This window comes from Crocuta crocuta, unplaced genomic scaffold (genome assembly GCF_008692635.1).
Source record: "Crocuta crocuta isolate KB4526 unplaced genomic scaffold, BGI_CrCroc_1.0 scaffold143, whole genome shotgun sequence".
In the NCBI taxonomy this organism is placed as follows: Eukaryota; Metazoa; Chordata; class Mammalia; order Carnivora; family Hyaenidae; genus Crocuta; species Crocuta crocuta.
In genome coordinates, this window is record NW_027529175.1 from 935,060 (window position 1) to 960,357 (window position 25,298).

The following is a 25,298-nucleotide window of genomic DNA, read 5'->3' on the forward strand; positions in this document are numbered from 1 at the left end:
CAGGATTCTAGAAAGCCTGGGAGCAGGGAGGAAAGAAAGCTGAAAACTTGCTTTCTCAGAGCCACCTCCCCCTATCATTGTAAGAGTGTGATGTAATGCTTCTCTCTCGTCTGGTGGGCTGAAAGGGTCGTAGTTTGTGATGTGGCGGGGAAATTGCCCCCACCCCTGAGTAAATCCTCCCACCCCCTCAGCACGTCCCTGGCTCTGAGAGGCCTTGTTTTCTTTTCTTTTTGCTTTTTTCCCCTAATTTGTATCCTCCTGATTTATGCGTGGCATACTGGCATGAGAAAGAGACTGTTCTTCTAAATCTGTTACAAAGTATAGTTTAGAAAGGCATTTAAAATATGCAAATGGGTGGAATTGTCATATCCCCATCATTAAATATGTAGACTTGGATTAAAGCTAATTAAGCATAAATGGAATAATTTTGATCAGAAGGGAGTAGTGTTGTTGTTTCCTTTTTAATTAATCTAATTATAAGATGCTTGCTGGGCCTGCAAGTGTTAAAAAAAAAAAATGGAAGAAATGCTGGCCCGTTTTGAAAATTTGACAGTCTGGAAGAGGGTGTATAGTGCTTTCAAAAGCTTTATTCACTGTTCAAATGGATTGGCCCCTTGTGCTGAAAATGGCCTGTTTCTTTGGGCCGATTGTGTGTAGATGAAGGGACTTTCACGCTAATTTAACAAAAAGACTCTGCATTTGAATACATAAAGATAATTAAAGTTCTCCGTCTCTAAAGGGCAAGTATTTTTATTATTTTTCTAAAATTAATGTTCTTATATTAGTAATGGGAATCAGTAGAGATGTAACAGTTTAAATTCACTGTATGTTTTTGGTGATATAAGTTCAGCTTTTGTGTAAGAGGGATTGGAAACATTACATTAAAGAGGTAGTCTGGAACAAATTTGTCTCTTTAAAAATTTTCTTACAGCTTGAATTTAAAGGAAAACACATAAAAATTACCACAGTGATAGCGTTCTGTGGTGGACCTAAGGAAAATAAGAGCTCTTATTATTGTTTTTTTCCTGAAAATGAAAGCACTGGGGCTTCAACTTGTTAGATGATTGATTTCACACCCATTTTCTAAGTTGGCCTCACAGAAGAGAAAAACCTAAGCTTTCCCTGTTTTGCCATTAGCTTGTTTTCGTGGCCCGTGTAAACATGTGAATAGCAGGTTAATTCAGTTTGTGGAGCGGAGGAACCAAAAGCAGGGAATCTACTCTCTCAGGCAAGAGGGAGAATGATAGAGTGAACAGGAACATAATGCCATCTGAGTCTCTGAAATGTTCTTATAAATACTCCTCTATCCTAGACAGGTTGAAAAGGGGAGTAAATAAGACCTGGTTTCACGGAAATTGAAGCGTTAGGGCTCTGGTGAGTTTCAGAAGCCCAGCTGCCATTTTGGATCTAAGTTCCCGCAGGGCCCATCCTGATGGCTCGCCAAACTATGGTAATTCGGAAGCACAAAAATGAGTAGCGTGTCAAGTGTGCAGATGGATAGTATTTAATTTGTGCCTTTTGTTGAAGTTTTCTTTTTTTTTTCTGCTGATAGCATGAAACGTAGCTTTAAAAACTTTGGAGATGTGGCTGATGTTATGAAGAGCAGAAACCAAGAATATTAGAACTTGCATGTTATGGTTTTTTAAAAATGAGACAGCGTGGGCAGAGGAAGTTTTTTCCTGGAGAAAACGAGTATGATTCGTACTTAAGATGCCCCTTCCCCCAATCCATATTTCCTTACGCTGGGTCTACTTATGATCCTATACTAATGTCGTTATTCACAACGCTACTCTGTCTCAGAAAGACATGTCACAGAATCATCATTAAGATTTTACGGAAACATCACAAAAATTGACAGCGCTTGTCTATCAGAAGTGGCATCTTTTAAACTGTTTCTCAGCCCTACCATCTGGGTGCCAGAAAGGAAGCATCAGCATTTTAGATATTCAGGTGTAAGTTCAACTCTCGTACAGCTTTGAATGGTCGCTTGTTCTCCGTCACCACTAGGACCATCCTTTAAAAATAAACTTCTAAACATTGAAGCAGAGACTCCCCAGGCTTCTCCAGTAGAAACACCGCAAGGGTGATGTGTGGTGAAGAGGCCTTCAGGTGCCACAGAGCAGGCCTGGCAGGTAACAGTAGTAGGGGGAGGGCCTCATCCTGCCCATCCGCCCCATGACAAACGTTTTGGAGAAATTAAAAAAATTTTTTTTAATGTTTATTTATTTTTGAGAGGGGGGGAGGGGCAGAGAGAGGGACACACAATCTGAAGCAGGCTCCAGGTTCTGAGCTGTCAGCACAGAGCCTGACGCGAGGCTCGAACTCACAGACTGCGAGATCCTGACCTGAGCCAAAGTCAGACTGAGCCACTCAGGTGCCCCTGGAGAATTTTTAATTTTTGTAACTTAGTGTATTCATTGTTCTTCTGTAGTTTATTTTTATTTTATTTAATGTTTATTGTTTTGAGAGAGCGTGTGTGCAGGCATGGGGGGGACGGAGGGGCAGAGAGAGAAGGAGACAGGATCCGAAGGGGGCTATGCGCCCAAGCCCAATGTAGGGCTCGGACTCAGGAGCCCTGAAATCATGACCTGAGCCTAAGTCGGATGCATCATCAGCTGAGCCATCCAGGGTCCCCTCGTGTGCAGTCTAAAACTGCACAAAGCCTTGAGGCGATACAGATGAATGTACTTTATTCTTACCCTCAAGAAGTACCAATCTAGCAAGGAAGATACTCTGACAAAGAGGCCATCACAACTTGGTGCTAAGTGTGCAGTAGTTAGAACAAGTACCCGGTACGGAAGTATCCTGAGTACCTGCATTACGAGACCCCTTCTTTAAAGAAGCTAGATAATTACTCATTTTTAGTCCTCGTTTGGATACTAGATTTTCATGAAGTGTAACTTGTGATGTAAAGATGGGGTTTCTGACCATCTTTGGTTGGGGAGGGGGCAGCAAACGCTCATTGTTTCATAGTACAAAATCGTCAGTTTACACAGATAACCTTTCCTCGCCCTCTTCTCGTGGTTAAGATTGGTGGTGGAGTGCGCTGGGTGAATTGAAGCCACTTACCCAGAAAAGGGATTTAACCCACGACAGGGATGTTTGAACATTTTCTTTTCTTCCTTCCGTCATATATCCATCCACTCAGCAATCATTTATCATGCCCTGGTGTGTGGTGGGTGCTGTTGTAGGTGCTCGGGGACCTAAGAATTTGGTTGGCTGTTGCCTTGAACAGCCACTTGGTTCATGTGGAAATACTCACCGTCTGGTGACTGTCTAACTGCTTTGGGTTGGGATGAGGACAACACTGTAGTTCCACCGCATAGTCTCTTTGCTGAGAATCAGGAAATGAGTGGTGATTTTTGCTTCTCGTAGTTCCAGAGACTTCCATCGAACGTTTGACAAGATAATCACTTTATCCGTTTTCTTCGGTCATGCAAAAGTATCTCCTCAAAATTATTTTGTAAATGATCCCTGAGGACCTTGCACGCTAAGTCGCCTCCCTGGTTATCCCTCAGTTTAACCATTTTAATATCCCTTAATTGTGTCACTATATGAAATTACATTATTTGTGTATGATGAGGCATCACTCCCCACAAAACCTTCTGCTTTCATGAAAGCAGATTTTGTTTTGCTTGTTGCTCAGTCCCCAGCATCTAGAACTGGGCTAAGCAGGACTGAGTGGTAAAAATGTACCTGAGCTACACTTGAGTATCAGGTCACTAGGACCAGCTACGTGACCATAAGCCCTTGTTTCTTCATCAGTAAAATGGGGATGATACGCTGTTGTGAACCATAAAGGAAACGTTGTATGTAAGAGCTGGCACCTAGTCTCATTGCTTAGTAAGTATTTCCTTCCTCTTTGCTCTATCTCCCTTTGTTAAATAAACCAGAAAGACTTTTATGGCCCCGCGGATGTCTCCATTCTCTCTCATGGCTCACAGGATCATGAAATGTGTGCACTGATTGTATACTGAGCCTCAACCTGGATAAGGATGGGAGTAGCGCTGAGCCTTTTCTTTTTATTAAAGTCCCTGCCTACATTCCTAGGGTCTGAGGTCGTCTCTTCCTGCTCTCCAGTTTCCTGCAGGCTCTGCCTCTGTGATGTATCCACATTTACTTGGCTGCTTTTCATATATTCTGTGTTTTGCATCAAAAGGTTCTCAACATTTTCAGCTGAGTTGGTCTCAAATTTACAAGAAAAGGGAGAACATAAAACACCGTGGTTTTTTTCCCCTTCATTGTGATTATTCCAAGCCTACAGATGTAAATTCTATTTATTTAACCAAACTATTAATGGTTTTGATTCAAAAGACAGATAAAATAAAAACTTAGGTCAATTGCCCTTGTACAATGCTGTCAAATAAATATAGATGTCATAGAAATGGCTTTTTCATTGACTTTGGCATTTGTTTTTGTTTTTTTTTAAACCCAGAAAATTATTATCTGCTTGCTCATTCATTCAACAAATAATTATTGAGTATCTAGTACATGCTGGACATTGGGATCAGTGCTAACATAGAAGTAGTATGAAGATTTTTTTTTCCAGGTACCATTGCTGAAGTTAGAATATAAATGCAAGGAAGCTGGCCAGTGTGCAGAGTGTCCGGCAATTGCAAGGGAGGGACACCCAACACAAATAGAAGGACTAGCTTATGCAAGGGCCCTGAGGCAAGAGAGGACATTGGCGTACTTAGAACTGCATATAGAGTACTTGGACATGGTGGTGGTGGGGGGGGGGGGAGGTGATGTACTAAGGAAAGAGATGATCTGGAAAATGAGAAGTGAAGCTGTAAAGGTAAACAAACACTGGCCAGATGCAGAAGGTCTGTAAGCCATGTTTAGAAGTCTTTATCTGAAGAACATTTCAAGGGTCCTCAGCAGGAATGTCACCTGTTCAGACTGGATTTTTGAAAGCTGTCTCTGGTTGCACTGTAGAAAATGGCTGCAGAGTTGAGTTTAAGACTAGATAGTATTACAGGCATCCCAGGTAATGGTGGCCTGAACTGACAGCAGAGTTGGAAGGAAGTGGGTAAATCCAGAGATATTTAGGAAGAAGATTTCAGATGACCTGAGCACATCTTCTGAGTACGAGCAGAGGAGGGTTGGGGAAATTAAAGATGATGCCTCTGTCTCTGGCCTGGGCTACTAATGGGATGGTGGTATCATTTGGTGAGTGGGGGGTCCATTTAGATGAGAGACCGGTGTGGGGTTGAGATAATGCATTCAATTTTGCAGTTACTGAATTGTGAGACATCCAAGTGAAAGGCTGGAGCAATTAGATATCTGTCTGGAGACAAAGATTTGAGAATTGTCAGTAGTCAAGGTCCTCCAGCATTTTCCTTTTCAAGTTGATTTCTTTGGTAGGATGTCCAGAGATGGCAATGGGGAGTGCAAGGTACTGTTGGGTGCTGTTAAGGGGACACTATTTTATAAAGAAGGTAAGACCACATACTCATGTTACCATAATGGTTGCCATTAAAAATGTCAAAAGAGTTTGAGGGAAGAGAAAGACTAATTTTAATCAAGTTGATCATCAGAGGCCTTATGAGGACTATGTATTTTGAGCTGAGCCTTAAAGGTTGGTCAGAATTGGGGCGCCTAGGCGGCTCAGTCCGTTCAGTGTCTGACTTCGGCTCAGGTCATGATCTCACTGTTCCTGAGTTCAAGCCCCATGTCGGGCTCTGTGCTGACAGCTCAGAGCCTGGAGCCGGTTTCAGATTCTGTGTCTCCCTCTCTGTCTCTGCCCCTCCCCCACTCGTGCTCTGTCTCTCTCTGTCTCTCAAAAATAAATAAACATTTAAAAGGAAAAAAAAAAAAGGTTGGTCAGAATTGCAGAGAGGGCAGAGCAGTCTAGCTGGAGGATTGTTATGTCCAGGGAGGATTGATGGGAGCCCAGAGGTATACAGGGGAGATGAGACACTTGCTCATAGTTTGGATTGCTAATAGTTTGGATGGTAGATAGAGGGGATTTGTTGAAAATATGGTAGCAACGTGATCAAAGTGTTTTTTGAGAATGCTAAATGGCAGTGGGGCTGGGGGCAGAGGACAGTGCGCGGGATGGGGGACGGGGAGGGAATGGGGGATAATTTAGAGTCAGGTAGGCCAGTTGTGATACAAAGGGATTGTTAAGAAAGGGTCTTGAGGGGCACCTGGGTGGCTCATTCAGTTAAGCACCAGACTCGGGTTGCTGCTCAGGTCATGATCTCCCGGTTCATGGGTTCAATCCCACTTTGGGCTCTGTGCTGACAGTGCGGAGCCTGCTTGGGATTCTCTCTCTCTGGCCCACCGTCCTTCTCTCTCTTTCTCTCTCTCTCTCTCTCTCTGTCTCAAAATAAACTTTAAAAAAAGAAAGAAAAATAGAAGACTGTGGTGGTGAGGCTAGAAGGGGGACCCGGGACTCTGGGTTTTCAAGGTGAATGCCAGGAATCTTACACAGGAGTAATGATGTAATTCAGGTCAGACATCCTGAGTTCAGAACTTGGTGAGACTTCCAGAGGCAGCTGTTTAGCACGCAGCTGGCAATGTGAAGCTGAAGCTTGAGAAAGAGGTCAGAAGTGGAGATCAAGAATTGGAAGTCATCCACATAGACGTGCTAGTTGAAGCTGAGAGAGTGGATGAGCTCAGCATGAAAGTGTAGAGAATGGAAAAGAGAACTGAGAATAGGTCCTTGGGGACAGGAAGAGAAAGAGGACCTGGGAAGGGATTAAAAAGCAGGTGATTGTGTAGGACAGATCGTAATAGTCGGTGAAGAGAAGGAAAGGACTTCTCAATCTCAGATGTGGTCAACAGGAAGAACAGTATGTGGTTACTGCATTGTTCCCAAACCTAGTGTTGGGGAGGTGTTACTGTGGGAAAAGTTTGGGAATCGTTAGGTTACTCCAGCACCATCCAAAAGTGGAATGTGAGGGGCGCCTGGCCGGCTCAGTAGGTGGAGCACGCATGTGGCTCGTGATCTCGAGGTTGTGAGTGCGAGCCCCATGTTGGGTGTAGAGATTGCTTCAATAAATAAACAAGAAGAAGAAGAAATGGAATGTGAGCCATGTATTAGTTTACATTTTCCAGGGGTCACATTAAAAAAGTAAAAGAAATAAGTGAGATTACTTTTAATAATATATACTTTATTTAACCCAATATATGCAAAATATTATCAATTTAATGTGAAATCAGTTTTTAAATACTTAAATATTTAAACTCTTAAAATTAGATGTTTGACATTCTTTTTGAAATCTGGTGTGTATTTTATACTCATAACACATTTCAGTTTGGATATGAAATTTTCATTAGAAAGACTTGATCTGTATTTAGATTTCGTAAAATTTACAGTTGAAAAAGTACATCCACATACCCAAATTTTTCCAAACATACAAAAGTTTTCCAGTAATGGAAATGAGTACCAACTTTAAATTTTAAATTAATTGAACTAAAATACAATTGAAATTTCAGTTTCTAAGTGGCACCAGCCTCTTTACAGGTGCATACTAGCCACACATGACTGCCATATTGGACAACACAGGGTTATGCAAAGTAAATGGATTACCTTACAGCTAATGCACATTTTGAAAATAGCCAGGACTGGTGTTTCTTAGAACACATGTTGATTCTGCTAATGGAATTTTTAGAATTGGAAGGGTCAAATCCTAAACTTTGAATGTGAGGAGATGAACTTTTCATTTTTATGCAAGTACACAGATTCCAAATTTTATTTTTATTACTGTTTTTAAAAATGTTAATGTTTGTTTATTTTTGAGAGACTGGGAGACAGAGCACAGGTGGGGGAGGGGCAGAGAGAGAGAGAGAAAGACACACTCTCTCTCTCTCTCTCTCTCTCTCTCTCTCTCTCTCTCTCTCCAAAGCAGGCTCCAGGTTTTGAGCTGTCAGCACAGAGCCTGATGGCAGGGTTCAAACTCATGAACCAGAAGACCATGACCTGAGCTGAAGTCTGACCCTTAATCGACTGAGCCACCCAGGAGCCCCTGAAATTTTATTTTTTTAATGTTTATTGATTTTGAGAGAGAGAGTGGGGGAGAGAATCCCAAGCAGGCTCCACACTATCAGTGCAGAGTCTGATGCAGGACTTGATCTTACAAACTTCAAGATCATGACCTGAGCTGAATCAAAAGAGTCAGGTGCTTAACCAGCTGAGCTACCCAGACACCCCCAGATTCCAAAATTTAGTACAGGAATTAAAAAAAAAACTGTTTGGCTGAGGTCAACAGGATGGTACATTGGTAGAATGTTCTTTAACATACCAATTTGTGTCATATTTCAGAATTGCTGGGTGCAGAGGCTTCCATTTACAAGCAGATACAGCTTTAGATATGGGAGCACTCCTGCCCCCTGTTTGACTTGGTTGACTTCTGGGGTCAGTGAGTTGGTGGTGGCTCCAGGCAGGGAGGTACGAAATTAGAATTTGAGTGTTCTTGGAAGCTTTCAGTCAGTGGTCCCCGCCATCTAGCGTAGGTGGAGGTGTTTGAGGGTGGAAAAGAGCACCAAAGGGCCAGTTATTTTGTGTGCATATCTCACTTCTGTTTGGCGTCGTGCAGGCTGTTTGGCCCTAGACTCTTTTGTATTGTATTTCTTGCCATCCTGAGCTAGTATAATACTTACTAAATAAGAGTGGTTTGTAAAAAGCAGGTTCACAGATTTTTATTTAATCATCTCATTGATTTAGGTTACTTTGTAGTTACTAATTAGACCTTGTAAATAATAACCAGTAAAGATAGAAATTCTCTTGAATTGTGGTTGGAACCAAAGCCTGTCCACACTGGAGAGTAAGCAGCGGTTTTTAGTTGCTGCAGTCTTTTTTTTTCCGCGGACATAGGGGAGCTTACTTTTCTATGAAGTGCCCTGCAAGGGTTTGAGACGTCAGCTATTCTATGAAGTCCCGTGTTTCGTTTTGTTTTTAATCAGTATGGAAATTAATCCCTTACATTTCTGTTTTCCTTTAGAAGCACATTTCGGTTATCCATATATGCCTTTGTAAAAACCAGACTGAATAGTGGCGGGTTTGAGTAATGCCCTTTAATGCTGCAGTGAGGGCGGAGACAGCAGGAGACCTCTTCCCCCTCCCTCCCAGGAGCCCCGAGCAGCATCTTATACCTCTTGGTGCCATTGTTTCTTTTACTCCTTTGCTTACAAAAAATAATTGCTGTTCTTTTTATGCCAAGAAGTTCCTATTTATAAGCTGAAGTTAGATAGATAATTGGGTAGCTTGAAACAGTGGCTTTCAAACTTTTTGATTGGCTCTACAGTAAGAACTGCAATTTCCTTTGAGGCCCTGTACATATGTGAATGTATGCACTGAAGCAGAAGTATTTACTTTCTAGTACTATGTGTAATGTATTCTGATATATTCTTCTCAAGTCTATTTTGTTAAAAACAAACAAACAAACAAACAACAAAGCCCCAAACCAAACAAGCTGATCCTGACTCACTACATTGATTTAACGATCTACTACGGGCTGCTGAGGTTCTAAGATGTTTCAGGGAAGGTCCACCCGTGAGACACCATATTCCAGGATCTGATCCCCAGTTTTGTTGGTCTCGAGATTCAAATGTATCAGCCCAGTCAGTTATCCTGCCAACCACATTCATAAGCGATTTTTTAAATGTTAATTTGTTTATTTCCATGTGTGGGAGTTGGATGTTGTCCTCCCTGTCCCGAGCATTCCATTCAGATCCAAAAGGAATTGACCATCCGTATTGAAGAATGGAGATAACGGTTTTCCTCTAGATTTTAGAGAAACTTAAGTAGAAAGCATTGTATTCTCTTGAAAAAAAAACGCACAGAAAACACTGCTGTACTTGACGTGGGGGGTGGGGGATGCGCTTCCCTGCCTCCACTCCAGGTTTCGTAAAGATGTATCTCTGCTATAAACACGTTCTGTTTTCACACACACTGTAATACATTTGATAAGTTCAGCATTTCCCCCTGTTTGTTGGGGGAACTAATAGGCTTGTCTGGGGAAAAAAAAATTCCTTTCCCGATTCAAACTGAAATTTTTTTTTAAATTTTTAATGTTTTTTATTTATTTCTGAGAGAGGGAGACACAGAATCTGAAGCAGGCTCCAGGCCCCCAGCTAGCCGTCAGCACAGAGCCCAATGCAGGGCTGGAACCCACGAACCGTAAGATCATGACCCGAGCCGAAGTCGGACACGCAACCGACTGAGCCACCCAGGCGCCCCTGATTCAAACTGAATTAAACTGGTCTTTGCTCACTGCTGGACTTAGAGTCTTTAAGATGCTAACGTGCATTGGGAATCATAAGTGATGTGTGTATATATAAAATCTTAAATACCAGGTTTTTGTTTTTTTGGTTTTTAGGCACAGCTTGGGGAACTACATCATTAGCTTTCTAGAACTACGTACTAGTCACACAAGCTAAATTTGGTCCAGGTTCCTTCAGACTCTCTCACATGGTGGTTCCCAGACTTGGGTTCCAGGGAACTATAACATTGTAAAGGCAGTATTGGGATCCATTGGGATCCAACATGAGTTACCAGTTTTAAATTTGCCAGGTAAAAAGGAATTTAAAAGATTCAGCACTTATTACCATAATTTCAAAGAAAGGAAACATTTTAACAAACAGAATGGAAGGTCTCAGAATAAGAGACATCTCATTAAGTTGAATATAGCTTTATGAAAACCATTACATAGGCAATATAGATGAGCACAGGTACTAAAATTCAGCGTTTGGGAACCACATCCTAATTATAGACCGTCTCTTAGCATGTATTACAATTAACTGTGTACTTCCTGGTTTTTATTAGCCTCACTCAGAGGAATAAACCTTCAAGTTCTGGAACTGCCTTCCTTCATTCTTATTTACTGGCTACCGTGGTGATGATTTCATTGACTCATACTTTTAAAAAAAATTACTTTGTTCCCTCTGCATATACTATAAGCAAGTAACCATTCTACTTTAATGTAAGAAAAGAAGAAAAAACAAGTCAGTTCCATTAGGTGCTGAGCAGTTGTAGAATCTAGAGTAATCAAAACCTATAGTGAAGTTTATCTGATTTAATGAAATATACAGTCATGGTGATTATGTAAAAGTGGCAGGTAGATCACAGAACTAAATAATATTACTTATGGGGGCACCTGGGTGGCTCAGTTGAGCGTTTGACTCTTGATTTCAGCCTAGGTCATGGTCTTGCAGTTCGTGGGATTGACCCCCACGTTCATGCTGACAGCACAGAGCCTGCTTAAGATTCATTCTTTCTCTCTCTCTCTCTGTACGTTTTTGCTTGCCTATATTGGTTCTTCAGGAGTAATGAATAATGGCCATGGCAGATTTTGTAATATGTACATTTTTATGTCTACCATATCACCTGCACATTTTAAATGACCAAGACCTTAAATCTGGCAGCCCCCATATCAAGTGTCCCCTCTGTCTTTCTTCTGCCAGAGAAAGTGCTTCTTAGCTGCACTTTACTCTGTAATCAAGGAGAGCATGGCCAGCAGCTCACTGGCCTGCCTGGCGGTGATAACGCTATCAGCTGGTTGTGGGCGTGGTAGCCCAGCAAGGGCTTTGCCACTCCAGCATGAAGGAGTCCTGGGGCGGGTGAGGGTAAGGGGAGAGGTTGCGGTTAGCAGTGGTGGGTGTTTCGGAGCAGTAACATGTGGGGTAGACTTGCGTTTGAGCAGGATATACTTCAGGTTCTCTGTACTTGGAAGAGTTTGTTTATTACCTAAGTGTTTGTGTATCAGATGCTGCATAGTGCTGGGAATACACAGATAAAAAAGACCTAACTTATCTGTGGGACTCAACCAGTGAGGCTGCCTGTAACGAAGATAAAAGCATGATGCCAGGGAACCCTAGGGGATGGGAAGAGAGGCCTAGGGCACTGGGGAAGTCTCCCCCAAAGAGGGAACTCTTGAGGTGTGTCTTAAAGGATAATTAGGAACTGCTTGGTGATAGAGATAGTGACTAAACCAGGGGTGCCATAAGTGTAGTGGTTAAGAACTTGGGTCCTGCAGTCCAGATAGCTGTGTGGTTAGATCTGCCCAGTGTTGGGCAAGTATTATCTGTATGCCGGCACTTTCTCACTGGTAAAATGAGGAATAATAATACTAGCACCTGCCTCAGTGGTCATGAGGATTAAATGAGAAGACATTTAAAGTGTTAGCATATTGCTTAGAGTCAGCGCTAGCTACTGTCTTCATTAGTTTCATTGTTGGCATTTCAGGCAGAGGGAAGAACATACGCAAAGGCAAGGAGTTAGGGGCATTGCAGCGCTCAGTCAGTTGAGCATTTGACTTTGATCTCAGCTCGGGTCATGATCTGATGGTTTGTAGGATTGAGCCCTGCATCAGGCTCTGTGATGACAATGTGGAGCCTGCTTGAGATTCTCTCTGCCCCTCCCCTGCTGTTTCTCTCTCTCTCAAAATAAATAAAACTTTAAAAGAAAAAAAAAAAAGACAAGGAGTTAGGGACTGGGAGAGCATGGGAGATGGTGAGATACTAGCAGGACTCCCGGGCAAAAGCGGAAGTGTTGATTGGCCTTTGACTATTCTAAGATATTTGGATTTCATCTTGTAGAAAGCAGTTAAGAGAAATCAGCTTGCTTCACTTGATCTCCATGTTGAGGATCTGATGGAGGGGGAGAGATTGTGGCCAAAGTAGGAGGAGTGCTCACCACAGTACACATAGCTACCATCTGTCACCATGCAGCATTATTAGAATGCTATTGACTGTATTCTCCATGCTATACATTACATCCCCATGACTTACTTACTTTATAACTGGAAATTAGGGTAGTGACAGTAAAGATGGGAAGACCAGATTTTGGGATGCTTAGAAAACCAGGAGTTGTGTGTAAGCCCCGGCTGGGTGAATGAGTGATGCCAGGAGTTGGCATGGATGTTTCAGTGGGTAGAGGAGGGACGTACTAGGGTGAGGATGGGTTCTGAGTGGCTGTGGTTTTGCTCTGGACATAATTTTAGGTGTTTGCTGGACATTTAATGTAGCTGAGTTAAGAGTCTGGAGCTCAACAGAGAAGTTTCCCAGATGTCAATTTACATATAGAGATGGTCATCTAGGCCACGAGAGTGACAGTGCTCCCTTAGATGGCCAGAGGAGTGGGATGAAAACAGGAAAAAGGGTGGTGCGAAAGAAACCCAGACAGGAAGGAGTTTAGGGAAGTGAAGGATAGTCATCAGGGGATCAACTTAGATAAACCCTGAGTTTGGGTAGTTAGATTGGCCGAAAGGAGCTCAGTGCATCAGGTTCAGGGCTCCATTGAGCTCAGCAGCCCCAGCACATTGTCATCCTGTTTGCCTCTGATGTCACATTGGGAAATCTCCTCATAGGTTTGGGGATCTTTTTCTGTCAATACAGTGAGCAGCTGTGGGTCAGGAACTAGTTGTACTCACCTCTGTAACCCCAGCACCTGACATACAGTGAGTGCGCAGTGGACTTTTTTTACTTTTAGTTAAAATATAGTTGATATACAGTGTTGCGCTAGTTTTGGGTGTACAACATAGTGATGTGACAATTCCACACATTATGCCGTGCTCACGATACATGTAGCTACCATCTGTTTCCATGCAGCATTGTTAGAATGTTATTGACTATATTCTCCATGCTGTACATCACATCCTCAGGACTTATTTACTGCCAAACTAGAAGTTTGTACCTCTTAATCCCCTTCTCCTGTTTCCTATTTTACCATTCCCCTAACCCCCACCCTTCTGGCAACCACCAGTTTGCTGTATTGATGATTCTGGTTGGTTTGTTTTGTTTTGTTTTTTACATTCCACGTATGTGTAACATCCTGTAGGTTTGGGTATTTGTCTTTCTCTATTAAATTTCATTTAGCATAATACCCTCGAAGTCCATCCATGTCATAAATGATAAGATTCTTTTTTTTCCTTTAATTTTTAAGTAATCTCTGTACCCAACACGAGGCTCAAACTTATAACCCTGAGATCAAGAGTTGCATGCTTTACTGGCTGAGCCAGCCAGGTGCCCCAAGATCTCATTCTTTTTTTATAGCTGAGTAATATTCCACTTTGTATACATACCATGTCTTATTTATCCATTCATCTGTCCATGGACACTTAGGTCGCTTCCATATCTTGGTTATTGTAAATAGTGCAGTAAACTTAGGGATGCATATGTATGTTTTCAAATTAGTGGTTTTGTTTTCTTTGGGTTAAATACCCAGTAGTGAAATTACTGGGTTGTAGAGTATTTCTATTTTTAATTTTTTGAGGAACCCCTGTACCATTTTCCACAGTGCCCAGGTTTCCCTTTTCTTCACATCCTAGCTAACGCTTGTTATTTCTTGTCTTTTTAATACTATCCTGACTAGTGTAAGGTGATAACTTGTGGTTTTGATTTGCATCTCCCTGATGATGAGTGATGTTGAGCATCATTTCATATGTCTGTTGGCCATCAGTATGTCTTCTTTGGAAAAATGTCTATTCAGGTCCTTTGCCTGTTTTTAATCAGATTATTTGTGTTTTGTTTTGTTTTTTTTTAAATCTTTCTGAGAACATTTGTTGAATGAATACATGAATCAAAGATGACTTGGATGAACTCAACAAATATGTATTGAGTGCCTTATGTGTTTGTTTTAAGAGCTATGCTAGTCTCTAGGGATAAAGCAGTGAGCAAAATAGATAAAAATCCCTATCCTTGTACGGCTTGCATTCTAAAGCATGAATCAGAAGGCTAAGGGAAAGGAGCAAGTAGAGGTAACGATTGAAAGTATAGGATGAGCTCTGTATCCTCACCATCCATGGACTGAGTTTGGTATTCAGTAGGCATTTGACACAGTTAGTTGACTTGAACATGGGAGGGAGGCTCTGCGAAGAGAACTGGGGTGTGGGAAGAGATTTGCTCCATATACGACAGGTTAGCCTCGGAGAGGGAAGAGTAAATTTGGAAATAGAAAGATATTTGAGGGAGTTCCTCTGAGAGACATTCACCTCTGAATGGGAGCCACTCCTCTCCATAAAATAGAAGATGAAATCTGAGCAGAAAAGGGAGCCTAATGAGCAATAAAACACTTGGAACAGCCTTCCCACCCTCATCTCCAAAGAGAAGGAAGAAAACCACAGAAAGAAACATCTACCAGCTCTCAGGGCTTAGCTGAGCGAGAAGAACCGTCATTTGTGATTGCAGTGATCTTTGGCCTTGCAGGCATTTTCCAGCATGTCAAGGTGAAGAACACAGTTGGTTAGGGTTCATCCGAGGCTGAGTGAGGACTAGCCTAGATAGGTAGTGTGGGATAACCAGAGGTGAAGTCTTTGGGAGGAATGCTGGTGAATGTTCAAGAGTCCAGGCCGGGTTGGGAGCAAGATAAAACCAGCGTGCAGCAAATGACTTGCAAGAATAGGGAAAGAGAGGGTCTGGATCGAAGGAGGTGAGAATTTCTCTATTAGAAAGGAAAGAGGGGCTCCTGGCTGGCTTAGTCGGTGGAGCACACAGCTGTTGGTCTTGGGATTATAAGTTTGAGCCCTAAATTGGGTGTAGAGATTATGTGAAAATTACAATAATAATAATGGAAAGATAAAATTACTTGCTTTGTGTTTCCTGTAAGGAATGCCAAGCACACAGTTCTGTGTGCCTTACGTATGTTAATTCATTGAGTCTTCATGAAGACTCTTCAAGCTAAGTGTAGAGAGGTTGAGTATCTTGCCCAAGGTTGCACAGGTAGGAAGTGGCCCAGACAGCCATGGCTGCTGATTGCCTGCTTGAGCACTATGTTCTACTGCCTAAGGGGAGGCCGAAGGCTTCTTCTAGGCCATATAGCTTCGTAGTAGCTTCCTGAAGTTGCTGTGCCACCTGTTCCTTCTAGGAGAAATATTTGGGGTGGCATGGAAGGGTGCTGTGGACTGCTGCCTCCGTTTTTAAAAATAAGTATGTGTCTTTTAGGCGATAGTGTATTTTATGTAGAACTCTCCAGTTTTTTTTCCACCTGCCTTGCCCATGCCCAAACATCCTTCAATAGGAAACAGACTATTTCACAGTTAGAGAAGACTTTAAATGCATATTAGTCTATGAGTTCTCTGAGCTACAGCACCTGTATGCATCTGTCCTCTTCCCCCCACTAAACTGAGGCGAGCCCGACCAGATTGAGGGGTGGAGACACTGAAGAAAAGCTTGGCTGATGAGTAGTGCCAAGGGGGAGAATCTGGCTGTGTTGCCTGTCGCAGAAATAGTGGTAGTGTCAGCAGAGGTTTGGCGGGGGGTAAGGAGTTTACAGTTCCTAGTTTGATGAACAGGACTGTGTTCTCTTCTTGGCGAGAGTCTCCTCCTGTTTTAGGTTACATAGGCGCCTCTGGGTAACTAGTTGGACTTCTATTGGGTGAAGAATTTAGTCCCTGGCCCTGAGGTCTATGACCTGTCACTCAGAACCTGGGCGCTTTGCAAATCCAAGGGAGATGCTCTTTGACCTTTGCTTGGAGGCTGTTAGGAAGCACAGAGGCTTTGCCAATGAAACATGTAGACCTCTTTATCCTTCTTTATGAAAGAGGGATTCTTTGTGAAGGCAGCAGTGTGTATCGGGGGTACCTCAGCATTTTCTTTGCATTCTTTTAATATCTGGCTTTGCTCGCGAGCAGTTTGGAAGGAATGCCATTATATTTTCCATCTCTTCAATGTAAACAGATTTTCATGATTTTTAAAGAAATGACATACCAAAACCACATAATTTTACATGCCAAAAGCATTTGATATTTCAAATACTGAATATACAGAGAAATAGATCACGTGGCATTATTTCCTGGCAATTTTTGGATTTCCTCCTGATCCTAGTGTTTTATGTTGAGGCCATGTGTTTGAAATGTCTTACTTTGTGGTTCTGCTTGGTTCCCTCCTGGGGAATAGCATTCTTTTGTCTTTCTCTTTGTCTTGGGTTTTTCATTCTTCTTTAAATTAATTAATTTTTTAGAGAGAACGAGCTGGGAATGGGGCAGAGGGAGGGAGAGGAGAGAAAGAATATCTTAAGCAAGCTCCATGTTCAGCACAGAGCCCCACACAGGGCTAGATCTCATAACTGTGAGATCATGACCTGATTTGAAATCAAGAGTTGGATGCTTAACTGACTAAGCCACCCAGACATCTCATCTTTTTTGGTTTTTGCTTTTGTTTTTTTAAAGCTTATTTATTTTCGAGAGAGAGAAAGCAAGAGAGAGAGTGAAAGCACACAAGCAGGGGAAGGGCAGAGAGAGAGGGAGACACAGAATTTGAAGCAGGTTCCAGGCTCTGAGCTGTCAGCACAGAGCCTGAGGCGGGGGTTGAACCTACAAACCGTGAGATCATGCCTGAGCTGAAGTTGGACACTTAACCAAATGAGCCAGCCTCTGTTTGGTGTGTTTAAACACACTGCTAGGCTAGATGTCGTGCATCACATTATTGACACCTGTGGTTTTTAAAAATGGATTTTTAATAACATTCCAAAAAATTTTTTAACGTTTATTCATTTTTGAGAGACAGAGCATTAGCAGAGGAGGCTCAGAGAGAGAGGGAGACAAAGACTCTGAAGCAGGTTTCAGGCTCTGAGCTGTCAGCACAGAGCCAAACACGGGCCTCGAACCCATGAACTGGGAGATCATGGACCTGAACCATAGTCAGATGCTTAACCAACTGAGCCACCAGGTGCCCCCATTATCTTCCATTATCAGTTAGTAAATATTTCGTCACTGGGACCTGATGGAGCTGAGTAGGCAAAAATCAGATAGCTTTCAGGCCAGGATTAATTGCGGTCTCTAGCATGATTTGGCATCTTTATTTGGAAGTCAAAATAGAAAATATAGACTATTTATTTCTCATTTCTTTGCCCCATGAATATTGATACTATTCTCCTGAGCAAGGGATAAATTGATTGCTCATTTTTAGGCCCTAGAACTCTAGCTGGTGATTTTTTTCACGTTTCCCTTGTTTCGGTCAGGGGCAGTGATAGAGCAGACACAGTTTAAGCTGGCACCTATGACCCATGTTCTTCTGTAGGTTCTCTCTGAGGTTCTGTGCAACCAGACTGGAAAACGCTGCTCTGAATAACCACATTTTTCTGTGAAGCTGTGAGTGGGGTGGGGATGGAGGTCATGAACTAATATTCACAAAGTGCCTGTTCTACAGCACATACTTCCCATTGCCTTACTTAGTTTCCAGGACAACCTGATGCGGAGAGTGGTTTGCTCTGAAGAAAGATGGTGTGCCCAAAGCTTGGTAACTGGTCTGAGGCCACATAAACGAGGAAGGACTACTTCTGGAGGAAGTAGGTGCTGTAACTCCAGAATGTGTTCTCTTCCTGAGCCTTCAGAAATGCAGTGCAGACTAATTTGTTAATTGGGTGAATCCCTGTTTTATAAAGTAGAATGTCTCAGATAAAATAGGGACTCAGATGATGGGAGCGGATGGCTTTATGAGGGTCCTCAGCACTGCATCCATAACAAATAACGGGAGACAGTGAGGCAAGTACTGATGGCACACGGAGCAGGCGATTTTAGGGCCAGTCCTGCGTGGCCACCGAAAGACCTTTTTTTCTTCTTTTTTCTCTATTTACCATGTATGTGTGCGTTAATTTAATTGTGCACATAGTTAAACAGTAAGCAAAACCTCCCATCTTCATTTCCTCCCAGGTACCAGGAGGCCCCCACCACAAACAGCCACCAGCTGGCTTGCTCCGCACCACTGCCCGGGTGGAGGGGCAGCCATTGCTGTGCCAGCATTTCCCCAAGGAGGTGGAGGAAAGGCAAGGCCAGGGTGTGGGGGTGGGGAATCAGCTTGCGTTTCTCAGCCCAGGCAACCCCACCATCCTCTCCTGCTGGGGTTCCAGTTGAATTTGGGGATCCCATCTTGGCCACCTTCAGGCCATACTAGCTGTCTGGATGATGTTTTATGATGAGCTTAAGGTTACAGCCGGTTCTTAGTAGGGGAGAAAAGGCTGTTTCTTGTAGAAAAATACGCCAAATTCAACTGTCCCTGTGGCAAAAAGGGGGAAAAAAGCATGTACGCACATCCATACGTTTCTCACTCCGTGCACATGATAGATTCTTCCCAAGGAAGGCATTTTCTTTTTGAGCAGCATGATAGGTTAACTAAAAAAGACAAATCAGTGTGAATGATTAAAAACTTCATTTCAGATGATTAATTTAAAAGCCAGATTGATGGGGGCACATGGGGTGGTTCAGTCGGTTGGGCATCCAACTCTTGATTTCGGCTCAGGTCATGATCTTACGGTTCACGAGATCGAGCCCTGCATTGGACTCTGCGCTAATAGCATGGAGCCTGCTTGGGATTCTCTCTATCCCTCTCTTGCCCCTCTCCCTTGCCCCTTCTTTCCCCCTTCCTGCACATATTCTCTCTCTCTCCCTCCCTTTCTCTTTCTCTCTCTCTCTCTCTCTCTCTCAAGTAAATAAATAAACTTAAAAGCCAAATTGATTAATAAAGACATTTTAAAAAGCATTTTAACTTGATAAAAGTTTAAGTAGTACTTCTTAAAGTGTAATCAAGTAGAGGTGTTATCAAAGCCATAATGAAGAAAATAGAAATCATTTGTAATTAGACAATAATTAAAGGTGAGTACATGCCCACTGATTTTAAAGTGCTTGAAAACAATTAGTTTTCTTAAGTAGGTTAAACATCTGGGTTACAAGCTTGTTTATGCTATTCATTTACTTAACAAACCTGTTCTTCATAGGTGATGCAAAAGTGAACTTCAGCTTGGCTGTCTGAATTATAACAAGTTCCAATTTAATGGATACCATTTTTTAAAAATATTTTTAAGCATTCAATTTTTAAAAATATTTTTCTCTGCCTTCTCCTTCCTGAACAATCCAGTCCTGAGGCCTGTAGGTAGACAGAGAAGGTAGGTGGCCTGTCCAAGGATGTCACAGCCCAAGTAGGATGAGGAGGCCTACTTGGCCATACAGGTAGGGACTGGTGTGTTGTATTAGAGCCAAAGAGAAGTGAAAAAGGTACCCACATAGAGAGTGGCAGCACCACTGGGAGATTGGTTAAATAAGGAAGGATTGCTCAGATAAGTATGTTAAGGATAATGAGAGCTAGCAAATCTGTCAGAGAAGAGAGTTACAGATCCTGAAAAGGAGAAAACTAGTATAAACCCTGTGACATTAGATTGGAATCAGGATATCCATGTGAACTTATGGGTTTTAATAAGTAAAAAATAGAGAAATACTGTAGATGTAAAATGTATGCATGTGTGTATAGAAATAGCTTTTTCCATAGAGAGCAGGAGAGTGCTGGGGAGCAGCAGTATTCCAGTAGCAGTGAGCACCTCACGTGCCCAGATCGTGTCTTCTAAATAACCATTTTCTACTAAAAGAAACCCCAACTTTTTGAAGAATAGCTGATTATAGGATTAGAGCAGGAAAGTTTAAAATGAACCTGGAATATCTTCTTTTAGAAAGCAAAGGTGTCTTCATAGAATGATGGAGACTCTTCAAAAGGACCCAGAACCGAGTTTGAAGGGGTTCCCTCTGGCCAAATCTGGGATAATTTGATTATCAACATTTAAGATGTCAAAGCCACTGATTAAAGCCTGTTAAATAAGAGGGGCGCCTGGGTGGCTCATTCGGTTAAGTGTCCAGCTCTTGATTTTGGCTCAGGTCATGATCTCAACAGTTTGTGAGATCGGGCCCCACATTGGGCTCCGCGGTGACAGTGTTGGAGCCTGCTTGGGATTCTCTGTCTCCCTCTCTCTCTCTCTCTCTCTCTGCCCCTTCCCCATTCTCTCATGCTTACTCTCTCTCAAAATAAACATTTTTTAAAAAACTGTTGAAAAAGAGAAAACTAAGGGTTCTCACACAATTCCACCTACCTTGCGATGTAACCTACGTATGGACTTATAAATAAATTCAGAGTTCAAAGAATGGGTTATTTAGGTTTAAAAGTATCTTCCCCCAAAATATCTATTGAATACAAAAAGGAAAAAGAGTACAGTGGAGAGGCCTGGCATAGACCACCGCAACCAAGTGATCTGAGCAAATCTCACCAAAACGGGACAAATTGAAATTGTGTCACATTGTAGGGTGTCACGCAGTGAGAAACAGCATCACTTCAGTGACTCTCAGGCCGAGGTGCGTGACCTGAATCTAACCATGGGGAAGCATCAAACACACCCAGTTTGAGGGACATTCTACAAATTAAATAGCCTGCAATCATCTTCAAAAGTTTCAGAGTCATGTGAAGTCCAAGCAAGACCATTTCAAACAGGGAGGCACGAAAGAGATATGTCAACTAATGCCACGTTTCTTAACTGATCATTTTGCTGTAAATGTAAAGACCACCGCTGGGACAGGTGGCAAAACTGAAGCGGGGCCTGAAGATGAAATGGTAGTGACAAATCACTGTTAATTTTCTGATTTTGATATTTGTATGGCAGTTACATAGAAGAAGGTTTTTTTTAAAGAAAAACATGTAGTAAAGTATTTGGGGTGATGAAACTGACAAAGAATTCTTTGTACCATATTTGCAGCTTTTCTATAAGTCTGAAATCATTTCCAAATTTTAAAAAAATTTAAAAAGTAATATTCTTGCCTAACATTAAAAACATTTTTTAAACATTTATTTATTTATTTATTTATTTATTTATTTATTGAGAGAACAAGAGAGACAGAGCATGAGCTGAGGAAGAGCAGAGAGAGGGAGACACAGAATCAGAAGCAGGCTCCAGGCTCTGAGCTCTTGGCACAGAGCCCAGCATGGGGTTCAAACTCAGAAACCTTAAGATCATGACCTGAGCTGACATCGGACGCTTAACCAACTGAGCCTCCCAGGCGCCCCTCTTGTGTAACATTTAAATTGTGAGAAGTATTATATAAAATTATAGTGCCCCCATTTCTCATTTTAAGATCCCTGCCCACCCCACCTCACTCCTACTCCCTGGAGCTACCACTGTTAACAATGAATGCATATTCTTCTAGGTATTTTATTTGTGTATATATATATGGATGTATATAGAATATATATTGTAGGTTATATTGAGTATTTATGATGTGCCAGGCACGCTGCATTCCTAGGAAATCACAAAGGTCAGCAATTAGGACACAGTCCTTAATTTAAATTAAGCCTGCTTGGGATTCTCTCTCTCCCTCTCTCTCTGTCCCTTTCCCTCCCCCCCCCAACACACAAATTGCCCTGAACATATTTTTGCATACTTAACTTTGGAAATTTTACAAAATCTTTGGTTACCTTTCTATTATGAAGTTTTACTTTTAGCAGATTTGTTAGAGTGATGTAAAACCACACAGCGGGGGACACTTGTCTATGGTTCTTACTAAATACGGCTGGACCTTGAGCAATAAGGGAATATGAAATAATGGGGTAATTCTAGATTTCTTTCTGCTCGTGTTGGTCTACTAATGTTTTTATGTGGAAATTTGCCCATGTTCAAATAATACAATATTTTTTAAAAGATTTTACCTTAAATAATATCTATACCCCATGTGGGGCTTCAACTCAGCGACTCCAAGATCAAGAGTCACATGCTCCACAACAGAGCCAGCCAGGCACCCCATCAAATCATATAATTTTAGTATAGTTAGATGAGTTTTGCCCAAGTTTGGAAGGAACATTTAATGTAAATCACTAAGAAATGTCATGTTACTTTTGTCTCAAGTAGTATAAGCCAAGAAAATAGTGTATACGAGGTTTAGAAAAATAGCCTGATGGATTTTAAACGTCAGAGAATTCGTACTTGTTCTAGTTTAGTTAAAGTCACTTAATTTGATGTTTATATTCCTATATGCCCTGCTACAAATGCTGCTTTAAAAACCAGAGTAGGCTTTTAAAACCTCCAAATGACTCTTTTTTTTTTTATTTTTTTGCCGCTGGCAGACCTATTTTACAAATGACCAACTTTCTATTATGAGTTTTAACAAGAATATTTCCACTTGTTACCTTTCACATTTGAAAGAATCACATAACTTATTTTTAGGGGATTATAATTGCAAATAGATTGTGATTTTTCCTGCACTCAGTGAGGGAATGTAAATGAACCATTGCTACCGATGAGTGTATATATAAACTCACGTAGGATGAGAAATACGCTTGGAAACTGAAGCAGAGGGTGTCTGTCTTTCAAAAGGAGACAATCATTTTTAAAAATTTAATCGGATTATGGGGTGCCTAGGTGGCTCAGTCGGTTAATCGTCTGACTTTGGCTCAGGTCTTGATCTCACACAGTCCGTGAGTTCAAGCCCCACATCGGCGTCTGTGCTGACAGATCAGAGCCTGGAGCCTGCTTTGGATTCTGTGTGTGTGTGTGTGTGTGTGTGTCCCTCTCTCAAAATAAATATTAAAACAATGTTTTAATAAAAAAAAAAGTTTAATCTGATTTATGTATTGCTTCAAGATAGTGAATGACTTATTTCTCAGTTTGCAGATCGGTAGCTCACACTGTTGGATAGTCACCCTCATAGCTTATGAAAACCAAAATGTTTCCTCCACATCTGGCCCATACAGACCTCAAGTTCTTGCAGATGTATTGAAGGGGCCCCTACGTAGAATGGCTCCTGGAATAGGAATAGGCATGGCCTGAGTGGAACATTGAGGGGTGAGGGGGAACATTGCAGGTGGTGGGTACTCTGCTCTTCTGATGATCCATCTGGGAGTTGGTACTGCTAGGTATGTCAAAAGTTATAGCCCGCCAGCATTGCTTCCATGCTGTCTTCCACACTCCTGACATCTTTTCTTGGTGGCCTTTCTTGCCCATATTTTCCCTGACATTTTGATTTAACATACTTTTGAATTTAGTGAGGTGGGCATCAGGCCCATTCATTGCCTGAGACTGTGATGCGGCCAACGCGTATGTGGAAGGGGCTTCAGGTTGTCAGGTTGGCATTAGCTTACTGGCAGGTTTCAAAAAATGGTGGCCACTGATTGTCAACCTGTCTTGTTTTGTTTGTTTGTTTTTGTTTTTAATTTTTAAAAAGATGTTTTTTATTTGTTTTTGAGAGAGAGAGAGAGAGAGAGAGACAGTGTGAGCGGGGGAGGGTCAGAGAGAGGGGAAGATACAGAATCCGAAGCAGGCTCCAGGCTCTGAGCTGGCTGTCAGCACAGAGTCTGATGCAGGGCTCAAACCCACGAACTGTGAGATCATGACCTGAGCTGAAGCCAGACATTTAACCAACTGAGCCATCCAGGCATCCCTCAACCTGTCTTAAGTGTAGTGGAGAGAACTAAGTACTGCTGTTTACTGTATTGTTTAACAAATTTACTGATAGCTCAGAACAAACCCCATTTTCAGTCCTGTGCTGTTGGTGCTTCCCAGCCAAGTGTCGGACACTCTAGTGCATTGCAAAGACTTCACATGTCACAACATGCCAGGTTTTCCCCACTGCCTGGGGGTCTGCCTCACCCCCTTAATGGATTGCTTCTGGCGGTATGACGCACCTTCCTCTATCCATCAATCCATGTCGCATCATTGCCCTTCCATCCCAGAAATCAGCTTCTTGAGCATACCCTGTGGTTCTACTTTGATCTCTTCCAGATATGTCACAAGAATGCAGAAATCTACAAGTGTGCAGTGAAAGAGACAAAATTGAAAAGATAGCCCAATAAATTCTTTCATGATTACTTTGATCAGTGCCACTTATGGAAAATCTTTACAGTTACAGTAAGTTCTGCATTTGAAATGAACTTCTGAGACCTGCTATCTTCTTTTTATAGCCTTAGGTTCAGCCGTCAGAACATTTTCATGTGGTGAGGCCTGCTGCTTCTGCGATTGTATGTTTTGTTTTCATTTCCTGCCACATGGCAGGTGCAGCCGAGAAGTGCCTCCAGAAACTGCTGAAAATTCAGGCCCCGTCTTTCTGCAGGCTACAGTCATCTAGAATCCAGAAGGGGTGTTAGTTTCAGGGTGGACCTCCGTCTTGTCTCTGTTGCCCGTTAGAAATGTGTCTCTCTCCCCTTTCCATTTCTTCCTCAGTTTTCCTTCTTGCCCTCTTTCTACCCAAATAGAATTGCCTTCTTCAGCCCTCTTCTTCTCACCCCTACCTTAATCGAAAGGGAAAGAAAGGGAAAAAAATATTATGATACAAAATTTTGAGCAAAATCCATAACTCTGTCTTTATATGTTGCCACATCTCTTTTTAAGTTTTTAGAGGATATGAACATCTAGTCTTTGTATTTTAGAAGCCATTGGTACTGTATTTTACTCTCTGTGAGTTCTTGGTGGTTTAATTATGAGAGGGACGTATGTGGCAAGATCTTCTAATGCAAATTTTGGTCCGTTCTGTGAAACCTGAGAGTCTGCTACTTATTCACAGACTATTAGGGTAAAGTGGAAACCCAGGTTCAATTTTTTTCTTCCTGGTTGA

The 25,298-nt window shown here is 42.0% G+C and overlaps 1 protein-coding gene across 6 annotated transcripts in view; it reads left to right on the forward strand.

Annotated features, from left to right (window-relative positions):
- TNRC6B (trinucleotide repeat containing adaptor 6B) overlaps positions 1-25,298 on the forward strand; it is a 243,249-nt gene that overhangs the window by 114,702 nt on the left and 103,249 nt on the right. The window lies entirely within an intron of this gene.